The 9,429-nt window shown below is 51.3% G+C and overlaps 1 protein-coding gene across 28 annotated transcripts in view; it reads left to right on the top strand.

Annotated features, from left to right (window-relative positions):
* The window catches only part of SHANK2 (SH3 and multiple ankyrin repeat domains 2), a 720,394-nt gene that overhangs the window by 397,095 nt on the left and 313,870 nt on the right, over window positions 1–9,429 (top strand). The window lies entirely within an intron of this gene.

Raw genomic sequence — 9,429 nt, 5'->3', positions numbered from 1 at the left:
AAAATAGAGTTCTGCCAGGTCTGTGTGTTGTTTCGGGTTTCTCTGGGAGGATCCAGTTTCTGGCTTTGCTGTGAGGCCCAGCCTTCCCCGGCCCCTCCCAGCAGTGGTGGTGCCCGCGCTGGGTTACTATGGCAACGTGGTGATGCTGGGTACCAACCCTGTCCTTTCTTCCCCCGGCCCCTCCTGCCGCTACAGGACGTGGTATCTGCAGAAAGTCACCTTGTGTGCCGGCCACCGTGGGCAGAGGGCTCGGGAGGGAGGGGCAGTGGCACGGCTTGGACATTCACGGGGTTAGAAACCTTTTTAGTGCTATGCTGGGTTGTCGGTGTGAAGGGCAGTAGGCAGGGAAGAGCCTAGATTAGTCAGCTCGGGCTGCCCTCCTGAAATACCACAGAATGGGCGGCTTAAGCATTTTCTCCCAATTCTGGAGTCTGGAAGCTGCAGATCAAGGGCTAGCAGGGGAGGCTCCTGGGGAGGCCGCTCTTCCTGGCTTGCAGATGGCCGCCTTCTCGCTGTGTCCTCACAGGGCCTTGCCTTGTGCCCACACACCCCTGCTATCTCTTCGTCTTCTCGAGAACACCAGTCCCCTCCGGTCAAGGCCATACAGCCCTTATACCTTCTTTTAATCTTGATTACCTCTCTAAATACCGTCACATGTATCCTGTCCACTGTATCCTCCCGGTTCTCAGCTCTCATGGAGGCCAGTAAACCTTGATCAATTCAGCCTACAAACAGGTGTTTACAAATTAATTAACCTCCAGGTCCTTGCCTTAGGATGGGTGACTGGGTGGATGGATGCATGAGTGGGTGGGTGGGTAGATGAATGGATGGTTAAATGGACGGGTAGGTGGGTAGGTTGGAGGATAGATGGGTGGGTGAGTGGATGGATGGATGGGTTAGTAGGTGTGTGAATGGGTGGGTGGGTGTCTAAATGAATAGGTGGGTAGGTGGGAGGATGGGTGAGTGGGTGGATGGAAGGATGGGTGGGATGGATGGATGGATGGATGGATGGATGCATGGATGAGTGGGTGGGTGGGTGGGTGGGAGGATAAGGGATGGGTAGTTAGGAAGATGGATGGGTGAATGGTTGGGCGAGTGAATGGATGAGTGGATGGATAAGTAGATAAGGTAGGTAGGAGGATAGATGGAAGGGTGAGTGGATGGATGGGTAGATGAGTGACTAGATAAGGTAGGTAGGAGGATAGATGGATGGGTGGGTGAATGAGTGAGTGAGTAGGTGAATAAATGGCTGAGTGGATGGGAATCTATCCACTCAGGTGGGTAGGTAAGAGGATTGGTGAATGGGTGGGTGGATAGATGGACGGATGGATGGGCCTTGCTTGGGGATTTTGTGGATACCCACTCTACCTTTCATACACAGCTCACCGAGTTCCAGATGTGTACCCCTTCCTATTGTACACCTTTACAACGTTACCCAATGAGATGTCTTTAAAACCATAGCATTTGTGAGCAGCAGGGAAGGCGGTGAGGTATGTATGAGGCTCTTGGAAATACCAGTAGCATCACTGGCATTCCAGGCTGGGTCGTCTTTGAGTCCTTGGCCCCTCGATAGTGATAAGGTAGCAGTTACCTCCAGCCACCCCAGACGTACAGTGGCCTTCGACTCTGCATGCCTGTCCTGCCCGCCACATCCAGCTTGCAGGCCTCAGCCCTGCCCCTGTGAATCCAGGTGGGGCTTGGACATCTACCTGGGAGAGGCGCTGACCTGCCCTCCTTGCTCATGCCATCAGCGTCTTGGATTCTTGGATGTTCCAGAAGGCCGTTGTTGTGCCCTGAAAAGCTGGAAGGAATGGGCTGCTCCCAGTACATCTGTCACATGGGAACCTAGTGACGACAGACCCACAGTCTCTCGCTTGGCTCTGCGACACCAAGTCTGGGTCTGGTCAGCCAGGGCCGGGAACCCCCTTCTGGCCAAAGGCCATCCCCCCTCTCAAACATGCCATGGCTCCTTTCGGGAAATGAAAGCTGTCATATGGTGCTCTGATATTGAATGAAGATGTTGTTTTTGGCTCCTCTGAAATAGAGGATGGGAAACAGATTCAGGGATTATGAATAAACATTGGCTTATGGGGGCCGCATGCTGGTAACGATGAAAATCCACATTTGCAGATTAAATTTAAGACACGCAGATGTAGAGTGATGTGTAAAGGCCAGAATCCTGCTCACAGAAATCGTGTGACTGAGGAGAGCATCTTGGGTGACACCCTGTAGCCCCCGTCCACAGCCAGGGTGTGCAGCTCAGGAGCACCGGGTCCACGGAGGAAGCTGTTTCTAGGAGACCTGGCATGGGAAGCCAAGCGGATATGGCAGGGGTGGTGGGCTGGGCGCCGTCTGCAGATGTGGGGGTGACAGTCAACACTCATCTTCAGCAGGTGCAACCTCCAGACACTTCAAAGTGCTTAACTGAATCAAAGCAAGTTGTAAAATAACTTTTTCTGTTTTTATTTATTATATCATATTTTAATTTTTATTAGTATCTGTTTTGATTTTTATTTATATTTATTTATTTATTTATTTTTTAGAAAGAGTTTCACTCTTGTTTCCCAGGCTGGAGTGCAATGGTGCGATCTCGGCTCACCTCAACCTCCGCCTCCTGGGTTCAGGCAGTTCTCCTGTCTCAGCCTCCTGAGTAGCTGGGATTACAGGCACGCACCACCATGCCCAGCTAATTTTTGTATTTTTAGTAGAGACGGGGTTTCACCATGTTGACCAGGATGGTCTTGACCTCGTGATCCACCCGCCTCGGTCTCCCAAAGTGCTGGGATTACAGGCTTGAGCCACCGCACCCGGCCTTTTTTTTTCTTTATTTTTTTGAGAAGGAGTCTCGCTCTGTCGCCAGGCTGGAGTGCAGTGGTGTGATCTCGGCTCACTGCAACCTCCGCCTCCCAGGATCAAGCAATTCTCCTGCCTCAGCCTCCCGAGTAGCTGGGACTACAGGTGCATACCACCACGCCCTGCTGATTTTTTTTTCTTTTAGCAGAGATGAGGTTTCACCATGCTGGCCAGGATGGTCTTGATCTGACCTCATGATCAGCCCGCCTAGGCCTCCCAAAGTGCTGGAATTACAGGCGTGAGCCACCATACCCGGCCTGAATTTTTTCTCTTTTTAAGGGACAGGATTGCCTTTGTTGCCCAGACTGGAGTGCAGTGGTGCAGTCATAGCTCACTGCAGCCTCAAACTTCTGAACTTAGGTGCTCCTTCTGCCTTCGCTTCCCAAAGTTCTGGGATTATAAGTGTGTACAACCACACACAGCCGAAAATCAATGTTTATTTTTTAGAGACAGTCTCACTATCTTGCCCAGGCTGGTCTTGCATCCCTGGCCTCAAGTAATACTCCCACCTCAGCCTCCCAAAGTGCTGAGGTGACAGGTGTAGGCCACCACCCCAGCCTAAAATCAGATTTTGACAGTTAACCCTCTTCTGCTTAATTCTATATCATTCTGTGATCTAAAGGAATTTACACAGGACAACAACCTTTTTTTCTTTTCTTAAATTGATATATAATTTCCATACCATACAATTGACCCATTTTAAAGTGCACCAATAAGTGGATTTTAGCATGTTCAGAAGATTGTGCAAACATCACTACTCTCTAATCCCAGAACATCTGCATCGCCCCAAAAAGAGACTTTGTACCCATTAGAAGTCACTCCCGGCCAGGTTCAGTGGCTCATTCCTGCAATCCCAGCACTTTGGGAGGCCAAGGCGGGAGGATCACCTGAGGTCAGGAGTTTGAGACCAGCCTGGCCAACATGGCAAAACCCCCATCTCTACTAAAGATACAAAAATTAGCTGGACATGGTGGTGTGCATGTATAGTCCCAGCTACTTGGGAGGCTGAGGCAGGAGCATCGCTTGAACCCGGGAGGTGGAGGTTGCATTGAGCCAAGATTGCACCATTGCACTCCAGCCTGGGCAACAGAGTGAGGCTCTGTCTCAAAAAAAAAGAAGTCACTCCCCCACTTCCCCTTTCCCAGAGCCCTGGCAACCACGACTTCACTTTCTGAATCTAGATTTGCCTGTTCTGTCCTTTCATGTAATGGAATCATCCATGTGGGGTCCTCTATGACCGGCTTCTTTCACTCAGCACAGTGTTTTTGAGATTCACGCATGCTGTAGCATGTATGAGAATCTCACTGCTTCTCATGGCTGAGTTGTATTTCGTTGTGTGGTGATAATGCCATACTTGGTGTGTAGTAGATAACAGACACTTGGGTTTTTCCAGTTTTTGGCTGCTGTGAACATTCGTGTGCACGGTTTGCTGGAACACCTGTTTCCAGTTCTCTTGGGTACTTATCTAGGAGCGGAATTGCTGGGTCACAAGATAAATATAGGTTTAACCTTTTGAGGCCAGGCCGTCTTCCACAGCGGCTTCATCATCTGTCTTACCTTCTCTGCAGCGGTGTAGGAGGGCTCCGCTTCCCCTCACTCTCGCCAACACTTACTGTCTGGTTTGTTGTCTTTATCGGCGTCATGTGGGTATTAGACCTGTATCATTGTGGTTTTGATCTGTATTCCCCTAATAACTAATGACATGAAGCATCTTCTCATGTGTTTATTGGATATGTGTGCGTCTTCTTTGGAAAGACGTTCACTTATTAAACTAATACCTTATTATACAAGTAATATCTAGTCCTGTAGCAAATTTGGAAAATATAGAAAGGTATAAGGAAGAAAATCAAAATCACTTCCGAACCTGTTCCACGCTGATAGTCACGACCAAGGCTGTGGTCCTTCTTTGAGCATAAATGTGTATTCAGCAGCATTACGCCTGTCCACTGCGGTTATGACTGCTTTTTTCCAAGTGAAAAGGTACATCCTGAATGGAAAAGATCCTTTCAAAACAGCATTTCTTATACTCCGCTGTTTGTCACAGATGTGTGACATTGGTTGTCTGGTCCCCTCTCCCCTGCTTCCGACCTGTGATCCTGCCGTTGTCTGTATGTCTCCCTTTTGTGAATAACATGTCAGGAATGGCCTCCTCATGTCAAAGCTTTGCACCTGTCCTTAGGACACTGCCCTGTGAGCCACTGGCCCAGCTACTCTGCACAGCAACACATCACCTTGTTTCTGTTCTTGAGCAGGACACAGGTATCCATGCCAGGCAGGTGGCTGCCTCACCCCCAGCTCCTCCTAGAAGTTCTAGAAGGCCCCCCTCCGGTTCAGCTCTTGGCAGCTCAGTAAACATAAGACCTGACCACAGCCCTGGGGGTGGGCGGAGACTGGAGGGCTAGAGGAGCCAGAGGTTACCTCCAACCCCTCATTTAGCTCTTAGTGGGCTCTTCTCCTGGATCTAGAAGCCAAATTGACATCAGGTGCCTTAACAAGAGAATGGCGTACCCGTTGCATTCATTTTACATGCACGTGGGGATCTTCGGCAAGACAGTGAAATCCAAATAAGTGGCCAAAGCAAGACGCTTCTGCACTTTTTAGACAAAGAATGATAAATTTGAACAGGGCAAAGCAAATGTGGCTAGGACAGTCAGTTTTCCAGGGGAGTCCCTAGGAGACAGACGGGGTGGTATAAAGCAGTGGATGACCAGGGCGACTCATTAGGTATGTTTACTAGAGCTGTCTGCAGCCCCCAGTGCCCGGCCTCTGGTGGCAAGGGCCGTTTTCTCGCCCTGGTGCGGAGAGGGGACCCCTCCCAGAGGCACCTCTATCACTGGCTGCATGTAGGAAGGAACAGGTCAGCCCGCTGTTTCTGAAACTGCAGCTTCTCCAGTTTTTTCAACATGAAATAATATAGCAGTCAGGCATATGTGAGGATGGCTCACCCTTCACTCCTTCAGAGGCATGCAATGATAGACTTTTTTTTTTTGAGAAGGGAGTCTTGCTGTGTTGCCCAGGCTGGAGTGCAGTGGTGCAACCTCTTGCTCACCACAACCTCTGCCTCCTAGGTTAAAGCGATTCTCCTGCCTCAGCCTCCTGAGTAGCTGGGACTACAGGCGCCCACCACCACCCTTGGCTAATTTTTTTTATTTTTCATAGAGACAGAGTTTCACCATGTTGGCCAGGCTGGTCTCCAACTACTGACCTCAGGTGATCCGTCCTCCTCAGCCTCCCCAAGTGCTGGGATTACAGGCATGAGCCACTGCATCAGTACACTGCTTTTTTTTTTTTTTTTGAGACGGAGTTTCTCTCTTGTTACCCAGGCTGGAGGGCAATGACGCAATCTCGGCTCACTGCAACCTCCACCTCCTGGGTTCAGGCAATTCTCCTGCCTCAGCCTCCTGAGTATCTGGGACTACAGGCACGCGCCACCATGCCCAGCTAATTTTTGTATTTTTAGTAGAGACGGGGTTTCACCATGGTGACCAGGATGGTCTCGATGTCTTGACCTCGTGATCCACCCGCCTCGCCCTTCCAAAATGCTGGGATTATCAGTACACTTCTTAAACCAGTAGAGCTGCACCCACTGTCACCCGGTCCCCATGCTTGTGTAATTCTCTGCGGTCACCACCCTGAGATTCTGAATCATTTTTGAAAAGGGGCCCCGTTTTCATTTTGCACGCGGCCTCCCACTTGCCCGGTGGGCTCTCTGACCCGAGCATGCCGTCCTCATCCTTAGAGACCTTCATCCTTTAGACTCAGGACTTCGCTGCCTTTAAACAAAGACACCTTGTGGTGAAAAGCCCCAGGGCCAGTTGCGATTTCCTGGCTTCCTCACCTTGATGGCACAGACCAGGGGCGATTCAGGGTCCTGGCAGCTCAGCTGGGAGCAGGGATTTGGCTCCAGGAAGTGCTCATTATTTATGGAACCTCCAAATCCCAAATGCATCAGTGGCTGCGTGTGGCCACAGTGGGACAGGCTGGCCGGCAGCCCCGCTTCTCCTGGACTGGGCTTAGAGCCACCCCTCCTGGTGGAGGTAGAAGCTTGCTGGGCCCCCAGTGAGGCTCCAGGCCCCTCCTCCAGGTGGCTTGGGTGAGAGTCTGTCCAGTGAAGTAACTTCCGAAAGCTGCCAGATCCCCGGGAGCCTCTTCAGGCCTGGCCCAGCTGCTCCCTTCACCTTGTTATCCCTGAGTATGTGCCCAGAAGGTTCTGGCACTGCGGTCCACACGCAGGAAGATGAGCTGCTGCTGGGCTTCTCCATCCAGACCCTGCTTCCCAGGGCTGGGCCCCGCCTGCGTCAGGTGCCCAGGGACCAAGCTGCTCCCGACACTCTTGTGTGCCAGCCACTCGTGCATGTGGCCACAAAGCGCCTGGCCCTCCATGTCTCTGAAAGACCCCTCACTCCTTTGCGACAGTGTGCTGAGATGGCCAGGAGCTGCCTTTTATGAAAACTATCTCTGGGCCGGGTGCCGGGGGTCACACCTGTAATCCCAGCACATAGAGGGGCTAAGGGGGTAGATTCAAGACCAGGAGTTCAAGACCAGCCTGGGAAACATGATGAAACTCCATCTCTACCAAAAATACAAAAAAATCAGCCAGGTGTGGTGGCACATGCCTGTGGTCCCAGCTACTCAGGTGGCTGAGGTGAGAGGATTGCTTGAGTCTGGGAGGGAGAGGTTGCAGTGAACCAAGATCACACTACTGCACTCCAACCTGGGTGACAGAGTTGAGACCTGTCAAAAATAAGGAAGGGAGGGAGGGAGGATAGATGGAAGGGAGGACGGGAGGAAAAGGAAAGAAGGAAGGAAGGGAAGGGGAAGGGAGATGGAAGAGAGATGGAAGGAAGGGAGGACCGAAGGAAAAGGAAAGAAGGAAGGAAGGGAAGGGGAAGGGAGATGGAAGGAAAAGGAAAGAAGGAAGGGAAGGGAAGGGATATATGGAAGGAAGGGAGGACAGAAGGAAAAGGAAGGAAAGAAGGAAGGAGGGTCGGAGGTGGTAGGGAGGGAGGAAGGAAGGAAGCAATCTCTTATTGACGACCAGGTTCCTGCAGATCTGTGCAGAGATTGAGCCTGTTAACTTCTGGAGCATTGTGTGTATCAGAGGAGAAACTGAGGCCAGAGCAGGAACCGGGGAAAGGTTTCTTTTCCTCATGGAGAGGAGGCCCATACTCCAGTTGATTCTAAGAGAACCAAAATGGGTGTCACTTTCATCATCCCTGTGGAGATTTTTATTTGTAAACGGTTCCAACTTCTCAAAGTGCTCAGTCACTTTCCAGAGCCTTCCATTGCATAGAGCCAGAATTGTATCTGAGGGCCCGTTTTAGAAAGATGGCCCCTGGGGGTTAAGTAACTTCCCAGCCATCACACTGTCACCCAGGCCCATTGGCCAATCCAGGCGCAGTAGCTTCTGTCCCGGTGGGCCTTTTCAGGCCAGCTGGGGGCCTCAGCATTAACACATCTGGACAGCTGACCTCTGTGGTGCGAGTCCTCACAGGGCACAGAAAGTTCCCACCCGGGCGGATGAGCAGAGGCATGAGGACCTCAGGGCGGTGGCCATGACCCTAGTCACCCTGGAGGGCCTTCCCAAGCCTGCTGTGTATACAGAATTCCTGCTATCAGAGACCTGGGCTAGTGGTGCAGCTCTCCAGGAGGACACCAGAGGCAAAGAGCAGGAGACACCACCGAACTCCAAGTCACAAATCCGGTGGGCTGCAGCCGAGACTAGAACTTCCTCCTCTGGAGCAGAGCTTTAGATGACCCACATACTCAGCTGAAAAGGGTTTTCATCTTCCTCCCAGCTGCTTGGTGACCAGAATCGGAACCAGAGGGGCCAGGTCACACTGTCCATGGGCCACTGGGAGGGTACATGCTCACACTAGGTTGCATAAGGCCTTTCTGCATGGTCCAGGGACAGGATCAGAGATGGCAGAGGAAGATGATGGAAACCCGTCTGCTTCAGCCTTTGGCACCTGCAGGATCCAGGGTGTGCTGGCTGCTGCCTCTCTCACAGGCACATGTAGCCACAGACATCATTGAGTATCAAATGAAAGATACTCATGCACACATGCACACCCACTCCAATACATGCGCAAACATGCACACCACATATGCATGTGTGACACACACACGCACCCACACCGATACATGTGTAAACATGCCCATCGCATATGCATGTGTGATGCACACACGGACACCCACAGTATACATGCGCAAACATACACATCACATATGTGTGCGTGCTGCACACATGGACACCCACAGTATACATGCGCAAACATACACATCACATATGCATGTGTGCTGCACACACGGACACCCACGCTATACATGCGCAAACATACACATCACATATGCATGTGTGCTGCACACACGGACACCCACGCTATACATGCGCAAACATACACATCACATATGCATGTGTGCTGCACACACGGACACCCACGCTATACATGCGCAAACACACACATCACATATGCATGTGTGCTGCACACACGGACACCCACGCTACACATGCGTAAACACACACATCACATATGCATGTGTGCTGCACACACGGACACCCACACTATACATGCA

Source organism: Callithrix jacchus, chromosome 10, assembly GCF_049354715.1.
Source record: "Callithrix jacchus isolate 240 chromosome 10, calJac240_pri, whole genome shotgun sequence".
NCBI lineage: Eukaryota > Metazoa > Chordata > Mammalia > Primates > Cebidae > Callithrix > Callithrix jacchus.
Note: the sequence above shows the minus strand (reverse complement) of the source record. Positions and strands in the feature narration are given on the sequence as shown.